The sequence below is a fragment of the Megascapheus bottae genome, chromosome 5 (genome assembly GCF_031878675.1).
Source record: "Megascapheus bottae isolate mThoBot1 chromosome 5, mThoBot2.hap1, whole genome shotgun sequence".
NCBI classification, from domain to species: Eukaryota; Metazoa; Chordata; class Mammalia; order Rodentia; family Geomyidae; genus Megascapheus; species Megascapheus bottae.
The window spans coordinates 38,368,174-38,386,833 of NC_143513.1; the positions used below are offsets into that span (position 1 = coordinate 38,368,174).

General features: G+C 36.6%; 1 protein-coding gene across 2 annotated transcripts in view; it reads right to left on the reverse strand.

The window, feature by feature from the left end:
* Phtf2 (putative homeodomain transcription factor 2) overlaps positions 1-18,660 on the reverse strand; it is a 109,415-nt gene that overhangs the window by 72,579 nt on the left and 18,176 nt on the right. The gene's annotated exons all lie outside the window — the stretch shown is intronic.

Sequence of the window (18,660 nt, forward strand, 5' to 3'; positions counted from 1 at the left end):
GGCCCTGAGCTCAAGCCCAGGACTGGCAAAAAAAAAAAAGCAGAAAAATAGAAAAGTAGAAATGATATAAATGCCCATCAATTGTAAGTGGATAAATAAAATCATCTCTACAATGTATTCTACTCTGCAATAAAAAGATATGAAGTACTCACATGTCTTACAAACATGAATGAATCTTAACAATATCACATGCTGTATCACTCATATGGTATTTACCATTTCCTACAGTTATATGAAATGCACAGAACAAGCAGAACTATACAGGTAACAGGAAGCAGATCAATGGGAGTATAATGCTGGAAATGAGGAATGACTGCAAGTAGATGCGATGTTTCTTTTCAAAGTGATGAATATTCTGAAATTATACTGTGGTTGTATAATTATATAAATTTACTAAGAATTACTAAACTGTACATTTATCAAACAAGTACATTTGTTGACATGTACTTTATAACAGATTAAGGCAGAATATAGTTGATAACATGTAATAGATTTTAAAAAAGAGGCTTTTTTAGCTCATAATTCTGGAGATGTGACAGCGTAGCACCAATACTCACTCACTTCTGATAAGAACTTCCAACTACATTCACAACCTGACAGATGGCATCACAGAAAGAACACATGGAAGGGAGAACCACAGAGTGAGATAAGAGGCAGAATACAAGACCAAACATGGTTTGTTTTTTTCTCGGTTTTGGGGGTTTTTTGTTGTTGTTTTTGTGATCATGGGACTTGAACTCTGAGCCTGAGGATAGTGCTCTACCACTTTTTTTTTTTTTTTTTTTTGCCAGTCCTGGGCCTGAGCACTGTCCTTGGACTCTCTCAAGGCTAGAGCTCCAGCACTTGAGCCTCAGCACCACTTCCAGCTTTTTTTCTATGTCTGTGGGACCAAGGAATTGAATCCAGGTCTTCATGAATACCAGGCAATCACTCTACCACTAGGCCAAACTCCCAGCCCAGTGCACTTTAAGCCACAGTGCCACTTCCAGTTTTTGAGTAGTTAGTTGAAGATAAGAGTCTCCGGGAGCCTGGCAAGGTGGCTCAGGTCTATTATCCCAGCTACTCAGAAGACTGAAATCTGAGGACCAAGGTTCAAAGCCAGTCTGGGCACTAAAGAACCCTGAGACTGTTATCTCCAATTAATCACTAGAAAGTGGCACTGTGGCTTGAGGGGTAGGGTGGTAACCTTGAGCTGAAGAGCGTAGGGACAACACTCAGGCCCAGAGTCAAGCCCCATGACCCACAAAAAAAAAAAAAAAAAAAGAGTGGCTGACTTTGAACCATGATCCTTATGATCCTACATCTCAAACTCCTGAGTAGCTAGGATTTCAGGCTTGAGCCACCAGCACCCAGCTGACTTGTTTCTTTCTTTGCAAAGCAAAACAATCTTTGGGACTACATGTGGTCCTGTAAACAGAACTACATAAACCCTTTCCAAGGGAATGCACCTAGAGACCAAATCACCGTCCACTAAGAAATTCTACCTCAACACAATAACACAAGAAACCAAGTTTTTAGAATATATAATATTTCAAGGAAAAGATTCAAACCACAGCAAAATCTCACTAAAACTGTTTATTTAAAAAGAAATAGCAAGCCAAGCACTGGTGGCTCACATCTATAATCCTAGCCACTCGGGTGTTTGAGATCTGAAGATCACAGTTCAAAGACAGCCTGGATAGGAAAGTACATAAGACTCCAATCTCCAATTAATCAAGAAAGAAAGAAAGAAAGAAAGAGAGAGAGAGAGAGAGAGAGAGAGAGAGAGAGAGAGAGAGAGAGAGAGAGAGAGAAAGGAGGCAGGGAGGGAGGGAGGGAGGGAGGAAGGGAGGGAGGGAGGGAGGGAGGGAGGGAAGGAGGGAAGGAGGGAAGGAGGGAAGGAGGGAAGGAAGGAAGGAAGCAAGGAAGGAAGGAAGGAAGGAAGGGAGGGAGGGAGGAAGGGAGGGAGGAAGGGAGAAAGAGAGAAAGAGGGGGGAGGAAGGGAGGGAGGGAGGGAAGCAAGCAAGCAATGGTTCAAATGATAGAAAGCTAACCTTCAGCACAAAAAAAAAAAAGCTCAGGGACAGTCCCCAGAACCTGAGTTCAAGACCATGCCTGGCACAGGAAAAGATAAAAAAGAAGCACTACATTTTTGACAAACATGATAAACATTTAAAGGAAATCCATATATAACATATAGTCAAAGGGTCTCATTAAGTTTTGGCTTGGAAAGATAGGCTTTTCCTCATTATAACCAGAAGACTGCTTTAGGTGTTTTTTGAAAGGGGTTGATCAGGTTTGGTTAGTTAGCTTTTTGCTGTCAGGGCTTGAATTGAGGAACTCAAGCTTACTAGCTGCTTGCTCAGGCTGACATACAACTTGAGTCATGTCTACAGCCCAGTTATTTTCATGGGTAATTGGAGATGGAGTCTCAGACTTTTCTGTTAGTGTTGGCTTCTTGAGTAGCTAAAACTAAAGGCCTAACCCAAGGGTGCCTAGCAACTACTCCTTTTTAGTGTAAAAAATAGGGTAATCATATAGCAAAGATATGGAACCAACCCAGATATCCCTCAGTTGATGAGTGGATCAACAAGATTCGGTATTTATACACAGTGAAATACTATGCTGCTGTCAGAAAGAGCGAAATCGCTCCATTTGTAAGGAAATGGAAAGACTTAGAAAAAATCATATTAAGTGAAGTAAGCCAGACTCCAAGGAACATAGGCCCAATAGTCTCCCTCATTTGTCATAATCAGTAGAAACCTTGGGCTCTCCTAGCAGAGATTTACAAAAGAACAAAATCTAGTGACAAGCCAAACAGTATGGCACTAAATATAAGGACTTCCAGGATAAGGAAACAAAAGCCATATAATGAGTGACTGTTGTCCTTAATGTACCATGTTATCTCTCATCTCTTTTGCTATTCCTTGTTTATCTCATATTGTTACAATATTTCACCTTGTTATCTGATATATTTTACATGTGCTTAATTGGTTATTTGAAATTGGATAGGGAAGGGGGGAAATCAAGATAAGTGGCGGGAGGGTGGGAGGGAAATGGGGACCATGTCATGAGAAAGGGTATCGATGTTTGTGAAGAAATGTACCTTCTATCTGGTGAATATAATGTAACCCTTCTATTACTCACAATAAAAAATTATTTTAAAAAATAAAGAAAAAAATAGGGTAATCTTTCTAAAAGATTACACTATTTGAGCACTTCATACAGTCTATTATATTTCAGTTATTTCATTTGTAATTACTTGTATACCACCCTATGTGTTTACTTACAGATTTATAAATACATCCAATCTACCTCAAAATGAAGGAAACAATACAACCTTTGTTTCTTTGAATCTGGCTCACTTCACTTATTTTCCTTTCAAGTACAATCTTATAGAAAGAAAAGGCCAAAGCTGAGTACTAGGTAATAGGTATATCCTGGGGAAGGAAAAGAGGGGTAGATGAACCACGTGGGGAAGGGAGAATGCAGTCAAAAATGCACTGTGTATATCATACAAATAAGAAAAGGGTAGGCATAAGACAAAGTGGGTAGGTGACAATGTTGCCAGGGGTAACATTGATCAGATGTACTCATAAACTGCTTTCTTAAGTGCTACTTCCTTTGTATAGATACTTAAAGATAATAAAAAAAATAAGAACGTAATAATCCGGGCAATCTGGACATTGATGCTAATCAAGATGCATTGTACACATAAGTGTTACATGAAACCCTTTACTTTTTCTTTTGGCCAGTCCTGGGGCTTGATCTCAGGGCCTGGGCACTTTCCTTGGGCTTTCTCAAGGCAAGTACTCTACCACTGGAGTCACAGCACCACTTCCAGCTTTTTTTTGTCTATGTGGTACCAAAAAAAAAAAAATCAAACCAAGGGCTTCATGCATGCTAGGCAAGCACTCTACTACTAGGCCACACTCCCTGCCCATGGAAACCCCTTTTTACAAATAAAAATAAAATGCCGGGAGTTTGGCCTTGTGATAGAGTGCTTGCCTAGCATGCATAAAGACCCAGGTTCGATTCCTCGGTACCACATAAATAGAAAAAAAGCTTGAAGTGGTGCTGAGGCTCAAGTGGCAGAGCTCTAGCCTTGAGAAAGTCCAAGAACAGGGCTCAGGCCCTGAGCTAAAGCCCAGGACTGGCAATAATAATAATAAAATCATAAAATAGGGTAGTCATTAGTTATAATTTACTACAACCAAGAAAATAAATGTAACGCAAACTGTCAATATGCATTATTTGAAACTTGAAAGCTGTTGGAAATTAGGCAGAAGAGCATTCTCAAGGATATTTTTTCTTTTTCTTATTGTAATTAATAGAAGGGTTACATTATATTCACCAGATAGAAGGTGCATAACTTCACAAACATCGATACCCTTTCTCATGACATGGTCCCCATTTCCCCCCCATCTTGATTTCCCCCCTTCCCTATCCAATTTCAAATAACCAATTAAGCACATATAAAATATATCAGATAACAAGGTGAAATACTGTAACAATATGAGATAAACAAGGAATAGCAAAAGAGATGAGAAATGGAAAAAGTAAAGACAAATTGCTGCTAGGTACTCAACATAGATTCCTCAGAACAAAAATCTAAGGAACCTGAACTGCTTTCATCATTGGTCAAAAAAAAGTCTGTAACAACTGAAAACATATGTGTTTCTAGAATTTCAACAAAGACCAAATATAGACAGACCTACAGAAATTAAGACTTTTATGTTAAACGTACAATTAGACAAAACTAGGCACAGGAAGAAATAAAATATTGATTTACAATATTTATTGAATTTGCAATGAATAATCTATGTAGTATTCTGCCTACAGTATCCATCTTTATCTAGCACACTGTACAGTAACTATAATCTACAGTACAGACTAGCACTTCTTTTACTAATGAGACAACTGGGCTTGAAGAAGCAAGAGAAGGTTTTCCATCTTGTGTTTGGGAACAAAAAACCATAAGCTCTGATTTTTAGTTACATGGCCATTCCACTACACCACATTTGGACACAACATGTTACCCTCAGGCCAGGATTTCCATAAGTATGCTTAATGTATACTCTGATGAAAAAAATTAAGGTGAAAAACATTAAGAAATGTGTTCTCAGCCTTTTAGACTAAGAAAAGCAATCACACGGTACATTATTTTCTCTCTTAAATATTATCTTACTTACCTTTGTCTCAGTTAATATTTACAAAATTTAATTTTTTAAATCCTATTATTCTAATGCTTATTAACATCACCTAAAGCACACTTTGGGAAATAATATGATAGGCTGAAGTATTATGTTTAATACCTAATGTAAAAGATACTCAGCACATAGACTCTTTCATAATTTTGACTATTCAACAGATTAAGCCAAGTTGCTGTACATAAATGACTTGCTTGGTATATGAAACATCAACAGTAATAAATTCACAAATTAAGAGCTACAAAAATAAGGCCAGTTGCTGGTGGCTTGCACCTGTAATCTTAGGTACTCAGGAGTCAAAGATCTGAGGATAGAGGTTCAAACCTAGCTGGAGTAAGAAAGTCTGTGAGACTTATCTCCAAAAAGAAGAAGAAAATACATGGACATGGAGCTGTGGCTCAAAGTGGTAGAGTGCTAGCTCTGAGCAAAAAGAGCTCAGAGACAGCATTCAAGCCCTGAGGTCAATCCCCACAAACCAACAAAAATAAATAAATAAATAAGAATCTAAGCATTAAAGAAGTGGAAAAATCCTCCCATGTTCATGGATTGGAAGAATTAACGTCATGAAAATGGCAATCCTGCTAAAGGCTATCTACACATTCAATGAAATACCCATCAATATCCCAACCCAAATGGAGGAATGAACCCAAAATATGAATGAAATAAAGGAAGCAACCCAAAAATTCATATGGAATAGTAAGACCCCATTTAGCAAAAATAATCATTAGCAGAGAGAACAGAGTTGCAGGAATATCAACCAAACTTCAGTCTCTATTGCAGAGCTAAAGTAATCAAAACGGAAAGTGGGAGAAAATGGGGGAGTGGGTAACAACGTACTTACTGTCATATGTATTTCACCTTGACAATAAAGTTAAATTAAAAAAGTAAAATGATGCAAAATATTAACAGGAAATCAAAATTAAAGACAGATCTTACATGCTTAAAAAAAGATTTGATAAAATAAATAACAGCATGAAGTTACTATAATTAGCGGAACTAATTCAGAGGAAATTTTATGTGGGTACTTTAAACTCTCTGAAAGTTAATTCTGTTATGGAACTTACCACAAAGAACAATATTGTTCCCCATGAGACAGACAGAGTTGCGTGAAGATAAGAACTGTGTGTTTGGGGCCGGGAGTTTGGCCTAGTGGTTAAAGTGCTTGCCTAGCATGAATGAAGACCCGGGTTTGATTCCTCAGTACCACATATAGAAAAAAGCTGGAAGTGGTGCTGAGGCTCAAGTGGTAGAGCTCTAGCCTTGAGAAAATCCAAGGACAGTGCTCAGGCCCTGAGGGCTGGCAAAAAAAAAAAAAAAAAAAAATGTGTGTGTGTGTGTGTGTGTGTGTGTGTGTGTTGTGTGTGTTTATGTGGGTATGTCTGTGTTTCTCCATTCAAAATATAACTTAAGAAAAGTGAAACCTATTGAAACTTTCTTAGAAATTGAGGAGGGAGGGTGGGAGTATAAAAGACAATGTTGAAGGTGCAACTGTGATTGGATACATTGGATGCATGTTTGAAAATGTTACAGTAACACAGCCTGTACAACTAATATATGTTAAAATATTATTTAAACATAGATGATTGTAAATCCTTCTAAGACATTATTGTTGGAAAATAATATGTCTCAATAATAAGTCATTAATCCTAAAAAAATACCGACAAAACTAAATATACTGAATTTTACTCATATTAATTCAATATACTAATAGTCCAGTTAGTAAAAAAAATTCCCCTAGTTTTCTAATAGTAAGTAAAAATAGGCTCTCAAGATGCATTGTATTGCCAGGCATGGTGGACTTGAGCCTTGAGCTGAAGAGCTCAGGGGCAGTGCTCAGTCCCAGAGTTCAAGCCCCATGACCCATCCCCCCAAAAAAAAAGATGCATTGGATTTATAATCTGACTTGTGGAATGAAAACTCTTGTGCTTTTTATTACCAAGATGGGGTCAAAAGCCAAAGCCAAGGAAAAGGAAAGGCTTTGGAGGCCAAGAAGGCAATGCCGAAAGGTGTCCACAGCCACAAAAAGAAGATATTCACTTCACCTATCTTCCTATGGCCCAAATATCCTCAGTAAAGTGCTAGGAGGAAAAACAAGCTTGACCACTATGTGATTATCAAGTTCCCCCTGACCACTGAGTCAGCCTTGAAGAAGATAGAAGGCAACAACACACTTGTGTTTGTTGTGGATGTCAAAGCCAACAAGCATCAAATCAAACAGGCTGTGAAGAAACTCTATGATATTGATATGGCTAAGGTCAATACCCTGATCAGACCTAATGTAGAGAAGAAGGTATACGTTCGACTGGTTTCTGATTATGATGCTTTAGATGTTGTCAACAAAATTGGAATCATCTAAACTGCATCCAGCTGGCTAATTATAAATATACATCTTTTTCCCACTAAAAAGAAAAGAAAAACTCTTTTGTACAACTACCTAAATTTTTTAAGTCAAGGAAAAAGTATGTATGTATATACATATGTACACATACATACACATATACACCCATATATGTTCATGTGTGTGTTTAGTTGGGTGCTAGTAGTTCATGTCTGTAATCCCAGCTACTTAGAATGCTGAGAAAAACAGGATGGTAGTTCAAGACTAGGCTGGGCAGACAAGTCCCTGAAACACTATTTCTATGAGGAATGTTGGACTCACTGGGGTGAGCCTGTGATCCTAGCAATGACAGGAAACCTAAAAATAGCCAGATTGTAGCTCAGGCATGTGTCTGGGTGGAAAGTCAAGACTCTATCCTAAAAATAGCCAGTGAAAAATCAAGACTGGAGTCATATATCCTACTGTCTACCATTTTGAAGACTAGGGGAAAAAAAGACCTCATCCTCTTTGATTCTTCAAACTCTCAAATAAGTTTTTAATAATACTACCTCCCTAAAACTTCCTTTTATACTGTCTTTACCTGTTCAGAGATTTCACTAACCCTCTCTAAAAACCAAGTAAACCAGAACTCTTTATAATTTAATCCTATTGTGTGGGGGGGGGGGGACAAGAAAAGAGAAAATTTACGGTGGATTTTTCTAAAATGAAAGGATAAAATATTAATTCTTTGTCAAATGGGAAACTTTTTTTTTTTTTTTTTTTTGGCCAGTCCTGGGCTTGGGCTCAGGGCTTGAGCACTGTCCTTGGACTTTCTCAAGGCTAGCACTCTACCACTGAGCCTCAGTACCACTTCTGGCTTTTTGCTATGCGTGTGGGGTACCGAGGAATCGAACCCCGGTCTTCGTGCATGCTAGGCAAGCAGTCTACCACTAGGCCAAACTCCCGGCCCCAAATGGGAAACTTTTAGCTTGCATATTTCCAGTATTTTATTTACTGTGAATCAATCCTCGGTACTGAATCAACAGGTTTTATTTGAGTCAACTCAACAAGTGATTCAGCAGATAGCAATTTAGCTTCTAAGTTACCCTGTTAAACAGCATTTATAAATGTCACTTTGTTTTTCTATAAACATACACCAGGTTGCCAACTGTGCTTTTCAGATGATTTCAGCCCTTCCAAGCTGGCACAGTTTGCCTAATGTTAGGCCACCAATGATAATCTAAAATCTTATTTCATCACTGTCTGTAACCAAGGTTAAAGATAAACTTACTGGAAGACATGTGGAACACAACTAGCAAATAATCTACCCTGTAGGAACATTTCTATTTTAAATTTAATCATCAGAGTTATAGTTTTTTTTAAAAAAAAAAAGACAAGAGACTCGTTTTCCAGTATGTCACAGAATATTTTTCTTTCCAACATCACACTGCTATAGAAGCTTTATTCATTAAAGAATGGCAGAATGTCAACTTCATTCCAATAACATCATTTCTTGGAACTATTTGTGCTAGTGAAAACAACTACTTTACTTTTTAGACATTTTATTTGGCAACAAATATAGGAAAATGGTGTTTTCTTTTAATGGAATAACTAGTACCCACTCCTAAATCACAAGCAAGTACTATCGTTTCAAATTATTATGTAGAAATTCCAAGTTCTAACCTACTCAAAGTTTTGCAAAACAAAAACTCCTCTATTACCATATATCCAACTTTTTAGGAATACAATATTACAAAATAAATATTAAACCAAGTGTGGTAGTGTACACCTATAATTCCAGCTCTGGGGAGGCAGAGAAACAAGGATAGTGAGTTTGAGGCCAAGCAGTCTACACAGTGAATCTGTCCCCCAATCAAAAACAAACAACAAAAAAACCCTCAAAAAATAAAAATAAATATAAACAAACATTAAAAACCTCCACTGACTTTACTTCTTATCATTTCATAAAAAAGACCTGAATATGATGAAAAGATGTCTCAAAAACCTTAAAAACATTTTTTATTGATAGTCTTTGTGGATTATCTTTATATTCAGGAGTCCAGCTCAGAAGGATATTGCTAGAAGTCAACCGTATGTAACACCATACAGCTGAAAAAAATCTCTATTTAAAATAAAAACAAGACAAAATAATATCTCTCAGGGTATCTGTTTGTGATGTGAACAACAGGGATATCAAAAAGATTAACTTCTGGGCCAGGAGTTTGGCCTACTGGTAGAGTGCTTGCCTACCATGCACGAAGACCTGGGTTCGATTCCTTGGTACCATATACATACTTCAAGGAGGGGGAGGCAGTGAGGGAGGCTGTTTCCTAAAATATGGAAAACTACCAGCAAAATAAGTTAACTGGAGTACTTAAATTTTCACCCACGGAAAGGCATTATCTCAGGTTTAAGACAACCATAAATAAAGAAAAACAGAGAAAATAGCCAGTGGAGAAAAGTTATTCTATTACATTTGCAGCATTAAAAATCTTTAGGAAATCATCGAAATTAAAAACATGGTCATACAAAAAAAGAAGATACCCAGATAATGCACAAATAGTGTATTACAATCCTTAACATTACCACTTAATATTATTAGGTGTTGGTAAAAGCCAGTCCATGTAGGAAAGTCCATGACACTCATCCACTCATCTCCAATAACACTACCTCACAAAAAAGCTAGAAATGGAGCTCTGGGTTCAAATGGTAGAGCACTAGGCCTTGAGCAAAACAAGCTTAGAAACAGCAGTCCAAGCCCTGAATCTAAGCCCCAGCACAGGCATTAAAATGAAAAGCAGAAATATCTATCCCTCCAACTTTTTATTCTATTCTTTTTTAAATTTTTAAAATTTTTTTAAATTTTTTTAAATTTTAAAACAATTTCTTTACCATAAAAATAAAGTATTCCATATGGTTCCAGATAATGACCTGTATTAAAGGGGGAAACTAAGTCGGGAACAGTGGCTCGTGCCTATAATCTTAGCTACTCAGGAGGCTGAGATCTGAGGATCTTGGTTCAAAGCAGGCTCTGGAAGTCTGTGAGAGTCTTATCTCCAAATAACCACTAGAAAACTGGAAGTGGTGCTGTGGCTCCAGGTGGCTCTTCAGCTTGAGCGGAAGAGCTCAGAGATAGTGCCCAGACCCAGAGTTCAAGCCCTACAACTGATCCAAAAAAAAGGGGGGTTGGGGGAACTATTTTGTTTGGAAATTAAAGTGTAAGAGAACAATTAAAATTAAGTACAAAATTCTCAAAAATACAAAAGAAGCTTGAATATTTCTCCTAAAGATACTTTTTCCTTTTTTAAGCATATATAGAAATGTTTGATCTAAAAGAATTAACCAAAATCAAATAAACTGATATTAACAACAGCCCACATTTAGCAAACATATACAGAAGAGCTGAACATCAATTATACACCAAACACTGTCCTTAGTTTATATATGCTATCTCATTCAATTGTGATAGCAATTTTTTAAAGAATTATCATCATAATATTATAGGCAAGGAATCTAATGCTTTACTTTATAAAGTCAGCTGACAAAGGAGTATTTGAGAAAGCTAAGTATGTTCTACAACATATAGTCAATCTACACTGTTGTATATAATTAGCACAAAATACAATAAGGGATAGTTTTTCAATAATCTGTAGTAATTACGGAAAAATATTTTTATATATTCTATTTTAATAAGTTAAAATTTTAAACTTCACTCAAACTTAATTGATGAAATTTACAACTGAAATGATCAATTAACATTTTATACATACTTAAATGTTTTTTGTTTGGGATTTTATTTATTTATTTATTTATTTTGCCGATCCTGGGCCTTGATCTCAGGGCCTGCGCACTGTCCTTGGGCTTTTTCTCCAGACTAGTGCTCTACCACTTCTGACTTTTCTATGTATGTGGTACCGAGGAATTGAACCCGGGTCTTCGTGCATGCTAGGCAAGCACTCTACCGCTAGGCCAAACTCCTGGTCCTTAAATGTATTTTTTTCTTATTGTCAGTTCTGGGCTTGAACTCAGGACCTAGGTTCTGTCTCTGATCTTTTGTTATTTGACCCACAGCTCCACTTTCAGCTTTTCTGGTAGTTTTAGTGGAGATAAGAATTTCACACGGGCCTGGGAGTTTGGCCTACTGGTTCAAGTGCTTGCCTAGCATGCATGAAGACCCGGGTTCAATTCCTCGGCACCACATACATAGAAAAAAGCCGGAAGTGGTGCTGAGGCTCAAGTGGTAGAGCTCTAGCCTTGAGAAAGTCCAAGGACAGTGCTCAGGCCCTGGGCTCAAGCCCAAGACTGGCAAAAAAAAAAATAATAATAAAAAAAAGAATTTCACAGACTTTCCTGCCACAGCCAGTTTTGAAATACAATCCTCAGATCCCAGCCTCCTGGCATGAGCCACCAGGGCCTAGTTTAAATGCATAATTTTGCATTCAATATTGTCTGGCTACAACAGAAGTCTTACAAACCTAGGTCCCTGAGAAATGTATACTTAGTTTAACTTACATGCACTTTCTTTAAAGAAACTAAAATATTATTTGCAATAAATAAAAGGTAGGATAAAGATTCCAAATTCCATGTTTTTAAGACCTAGAAACCCAAAATTCTGCTTAATAACACACACGTCTATCCCTTAACACTTCAAATAGAAGGGGTAAAATTACTGGCAAAAATATGAAGACAATATTTAGGATTCTAGTCTTTTCTTAGTTCTATATTGATTTTGTAAGATACAGCTATATAGGAGAAAATACGAATACACATTTCCACATAGAAGATACTAAAATTAATATACGCTTTTAATTATACTTCTGTAATGGGTTTAGCAGCATCTCAAAAAAACATGTATTGCCACCAATTTAAGATAATCTTATTCAGAAACAGGGTTTTGGTAGATGCAATCAAGTAAGAATATTACTTGAGATCTTACACTAAATTAGCCCTTAAATCCAATGATTGCTATCCTTGAAAAGACAGAACACAGAGTGAAAACAGGGGCATTGATTATAATAATGAACCTGCAAGTCAAGGATTGTTTGCCACAAGTCAGAAGAATGCAGAGGATAGTTCTCTTCAGAGTATCTCTTCTGAAGGAACAAATATTGACACTTTTATATACTTTGGTTTCCTGACCCATGAAAAACTAAATCTCTATTGTTTTAAGGTACTCAATTTGTGTCCAGTTGTTTTGAAAGCCCTAGGAAACCAGAGTAATTTTTTGGGGGGGGGATCAGGGAGGGGGATCAGTTGTCCTGCTTAAACTCTGGGCCTGGTGCTGCCCACATTACCAATTTAAGGGACAATATCACTTCTGGTTTTCTGGTAGTTAATTAGAGATAAGAGTCTCAGGGGCTTTCATGCCAGGCTGGCTTTGAACTGTGATCCTCAGATCTTAGCTCAATGTAACTTTTTAAAAATATCTTTGAATCTGTCTTATCACAATAAATATATATGGAAGCACTCTGGCAGAAATATTATTTAAAAGTTCAGTGGTAATCAGATGCAGTAGCTGATTCCTGAAGCTTATCTATTTGTGAGGTTGAAATCAGAAGGGTTTCAGTTAAAAAAAACAATAGCAAAGCTACATCTCAACCAATAGCACTTAAAAAAAAAAGGAAGTGTATACCTCTCTAAAGACTATCATATCAGAAGTTATCTAAACCTCTCAACACACACAAAGAAAAGTCCTTTCTTTTTAAAAATTATTATCTTTAAGAATTACTCATGTGGGGCCGGGAGTTTGGCCTAGTGGTAGAGTGCTTGCCTAGCATGCACGAAGACCCGGGTTCGATTCCTCGGTACTCCACATACATAGTAAAAAAAGACGGAAGTGGTGCTGAGGCTTAAGTGGTAGAGTGCTAGCCTTGAGAAAGTCCAAGGACAGTGCTCAAGCCCTGAGCTCAAGGCCAGGACTAGCAAAAAAAAAAAAAAAAAGAATTACTCATGCTTAAATGGAGACAAAAATATGAGAAGGGGTATCACTGTATGAGACATAATGCACCTATTATCTGGCGTATGTAACTGTAACCCTTCTATACATTACCCCAACAATAAAAAAATAATTAAAAAAAGAATTGACTCTATAGACATAATGTTTTATTTCTTAAATGAATATGTGTCTATGACATACAAACCCTTAGCCTAATTTTGATTAAGTTCTAAATACTAAGTCCCAGTGATTGTAAATAGAGATTCCCTCCTTGAACACTTGTTTGTTAAACTTGTCATTTAAAATATGATGTAAGGGCCGGGAATTTGGCCTAGTGGTTGAGTGCTTGCCTAGCATGCACAAAAACCCAAGTTCGATTCCTCGGTACCACATACATAGAAAAAAGCCAGAAATGGTGCTGAGGCTCAAGTGGTAGAGCTCTAGCCTTGAGAAAGTCCAAGGACAGTGCTCAGGCCCTGAGCTCAAGCCCAGGACTGGCAAAAAAAAATTAAAATAAAAAATAAAATATGATGTAAAAATCAACATTAATAAATTCTTTTAAAAAAAAAGAATTACTCATGGTTACTGAAATACACAAGGGTCAAGTTTAATCTAAGGGGGGAAAGAATTCAAGCAATAGAACATCATTTCCCATACCTGACCCTCTTTCATATTTCATTCTCTTCTGTCCACAACTTTCTTCAGATTGTAGTTCCACATTTGGAGAGGACTCCAGCAAACTTTCACTTTCCTCTTTTCACTAATTCTTTGAAGAAGCAAAAGTTTTGGTTTTTTTTTTTCCAGGTCATGGGGCCTAAACATTGGGCCTGGATACTGTCTCTGAACTCTTCAGCTCAAGGTTAGCAGTTTACCACTTGAGCCACAGCACCACCGCCGGTTTTCTAGTGGCTAACAAGATTCTCAAGAACTTTTGTGCCCAGGCTAGCTTTGAACCATGATCCTCAATTCTCAGCCTCCTGAGTAGCTAGTATTACAGATGTGAGCCACCACAGCCACCAAAAGAGTCTTTTCTACCAATTCCAGGTTCAAAAAAGAAAGCCTGGAGAGGAACAGTTTCAGTTCTGGAACATTATGGATCACATCACATTTACTGAACAATTCGTAAGCCACTTTTAAAAACTTCAAAAAATTACAAAGTTGATACATTCCTTCACAAGCTTATGACACATAGGGAATCATTAGTCTGTACCACTTATAAAAGGGGAACTGTAGCTCTAAGAGTTGAAACAAACTAGTAAATGTCAAAAATAATAAACAGATCATAACTCTGTAAGAACAGTATTCTTAGACCAAGCACAGTGGTTCAAATCTATAATCCCAGCTACTCAGGAGGCTGAGATTGGGAGGATCACGTTTTAAAGTCAGGAAGGGCAAAATTTGGCAAGACTTCATCTCAACAAATAACTTATCATGTAATCCCACAGCTAAACAGAAAAAAAGTATCATGATGTGAGGCTGGCCTCAATTTAGAAAAAAAAAATGAAGTAAACACTCTTCCAACACTCTACCTGTGTATGTACACATACATTCACATTTACACACAGATGGACTTAACTAAAAAGGTAGAGAATTTAAAATTTCCAGCTATTTTTAACTATCAATCAAGATCATGTTTCTCATTTACATGACTAAGTGAATCCCAATGTTTACTCATAGTTGGAATCCACTAAACATATTGATTCCTATTTTACTGTTGACCACTAACTCATTCAAAGCAATGACTGAGTTCAATGTTACACCGTTCTGTTTTATGAGCTACTATTTTACTATATACAGTGTTGTTAGGGCGTTTCTTCTCTTCTATTGGGCGTGTTTGTAGGCCTGCTGTCTTTTTTATATAGGTATCTCTTGAAGACAAAAATTCCATTCTCTTATCATTTTATCAGGGCTTGAACTCAGGATCTAGGTGCTGTCCCTGAGCCCTTCTGTGCTCAGGCTAGTGCTCTACCATTTGAACCACAGTGCCACTTCCAGTTTTTGAGCAGTTTGTAAGAGTTACAGGGAGACTTTTCTGCCCAGGTTGACTTTGAACTGAGATCCTCAGATCATAGCCTCCAGAGTTGTCAGGATTATAGGCATAAGTCACTGTTGTCCAACTAGTCATTGTATTTTTAAGGTATAATTAATACATCAATTATCTTTGAACTCATAAAACCACATGTCTATATTTGGTGCACCATCCCAAAGATAATTCCCTGTCCATAGAAATTGGAAACTAGAAATATGAAAGCACAGTATTTTGTTACAAAGAATATTCAATAGCCCATTATTAGACAAAATCTGCTCTGGGTTTTCCTGCTACAATTCTTCCTTCACAAACTGTTCTACCAAGCTAACTGAGAATTATTTTGTAACAACAGAAACTTTCAAATTACTCATGAACATAATTCCTTACAGTAGTATAAAATGAAGTAAATAACTTTAAAAATCTCAAAGTAAATCATGAAATATAATTAAAAGCTATCTCATATTTAATTTGAATGTCAGTATACATTTCTGTTAAAGTAAGTAGTTTATTTTCTTTTAAAATTTTCACATCTGATATTAAAGTTCATGTTGAAAACAGCCAACAATCAATAATGGCCTCTGGAGCTACCTAAAGTTTAGGAATGTTCAAAATGTGAAAATATGACCATTTTCTAGTAGAAAAGAGTGACCCTAAAGTGAGTCAAACAAATAAATATTCAAGAAAATAAAAATGAGTGTTTCAGGGGGACAGTGCTCAGGCTCTGAGCTCAAGCCCAGGACTGGCAAAAAAAAAAAAAAAAAAAAAAAAAAGAATGTTTCTTGGTTTATATTTGCAATGATACTGCCTAGTATAAACTCAATAACAGTTAATAATACTATGAAAGCAAGGAATACTAAAATATTTAAACTTTTAAAATAATCTCATCTGGTATGTCTTAACTTGGTTTCCCAATAAAATGATTTTTTAAGTATTTGATTATAGAAATTATTTCCAAAATAAGATTCTTAGCTTTTATTACAATTTTAAAGGGACTTATAACTGGAAAGAAACTGAGAACCAATGTAGAACTGAGTCAATGTAGAAATGGTTACTGAAGTTCAAAGAAATAGGTACTTGTCTATGGTCAAATAACTAGCCCCAGTTTCAGTACTTAGGCTTTCCTTTTACGGAAGCGTGAACACTGATTAAAAGATTTTTAATAAGCATATATTTTAAGAGAAAAACAAAACTATATGATCTAAGACCTCAGGTTCTCTTGAGCTAAAAGTGCCAAGATAGCAGGTGTGAGGCAAGACTGGAAATCAACCAGCCAGTACAGTGAAAGAGGAATGGCTTAAAAGACTTAAAAGACTCATTCCCAACAAAGAGAATGTCAATGAGTGTAACGGAAGGATCTTTACAGGTTTTTTTTTTTTGGGGGGGGGGGGGTGCAATCCTGGGCATGAATTCAAGGTCTGGTCACTGTCCTTGGACATGTTTTTGCTCAAGGCTGTCACTTGAGCCACAAAGCCACTTCCAGCTTTTCCTGTGTACGTAGTACCAAGGAATCGAATCCAAGGCTTCATGCATTCTAAGTGAGCACTCTATCACTACGCTAAACTCCCGGCCCCAGGTCTTTATAGTTCTATCAGAGATTTTTAGAGAAGAAAAGTTACATGTGGGAAATACTATCACAGTACAACATGAGGCACAATTCTACATGATATACATTGCAAACATTATCTAAGCATCAGGCAATCAAATTTTTGAGTCATTAGGAGAAAGAGGTTTAGGGGAGCTCAAAAAAAAGAAAAACCTAAGCCCTTTAATCACACAGTCATAAATCAACAAGTAACATAATGAAATGGTCAAAAAGGTACACGGGACACTATTTTGCACAGGGCAACTCTTTTGTAATATAATGCTGTTTCAGGGCACTTAGTTAAGGGATCACAGCCATTCCTTTGGCATACTGTCAAGAATGCGTATGTGCTAGATTTGCAGAAGTGAGTAAGTGCATCAGAGATGTTAATGAACCTAAAGGCCCAAAGAGCAGTTTGCTAACCTTAATTTAGAGTAATTTATGGTATTTAGTATCTGACTCCTATTCACAAATGCCAATATTTCCCCCCAAAACTTCAATACCCACATTTGCAATACTTCCCCTAAGTCTCTACTAGGAATGAGGAATGGTGGGACTTTGATTTGAAAACCACTAAGCTATAATGGCAGGTCTTGGATGGCTCACACCTATAGTCCTAGATACTCAGGAGGCTGAATTCCGCAGATCATGGATCAAAGCCAGTAATACCAAGACTTTTGTATACAATTAACTAGCAAAGTACAGAAATGAAGTCATGGCTCAAGTGGTAAAGAGCCACCTTTGTGCAAAAAAGCATAAAGTTCAAGCCTTGGCTGTCACACACACACCCACACACACAATGTTGAATAACTACCTCTGGAGAGCATAACTCAGAGGTTGAATAAGAACCACAATATTGGGGGCTTTCCCCTCCTTTACCCCAATAAGTCTTGAAACAAAAATTTTTCAGTTACCTATACTAGCAGTTCCCTGATGTATATGATTACATTTACTGGTATTTTTGTGTGATGTTTGTTATGTGCTTCAGAGAATTTTTTATGAAGTTGGTTATACAAAGAAGTTAGTTACAATTTCCTATGTCAGGTTATAAATACAACACATTTAGAGAATGTTTTGATTGCACATATCCAAAACTGCTAGATAAATTACCCTAGCATGAGAGAGGTATTACATGATAACTATATGTGAATATAATATTTCAACCTTCCAGGCCCATGAAAGGTGAGCCAGCCAAGTTTGTTCTATAAATGATTGGCAATGCAGTTTGAAATATTCCACATAACAAGCTAGATAGAAAGAAAAATATTTGAAAAACATCACTTCTATAGAAGTTAGTAAAAGGGAAAGCTTTCAAAGATATCTATAAAATGCTGTTGTGTTTTCTTCAAGAATTTTCTTCTATTTACTTCTTTAGCTTAAGTGGACTGATTTTTAAATCACTCAGAAATTTAAAAGTAATAGTGACACTAATATAGAACCACAGAAGATTGAACTAATCACATACTGACAATACTTTCTATTTAATATTTTATTTTTATTAACAGTGGTATTATGAATCTATGGTATTTGCTATCCAGAATCAAATAATACATCTATAGACAGACCATATTCTTACATTTGTTTAATATTTAAAATGTTTTGTCACTA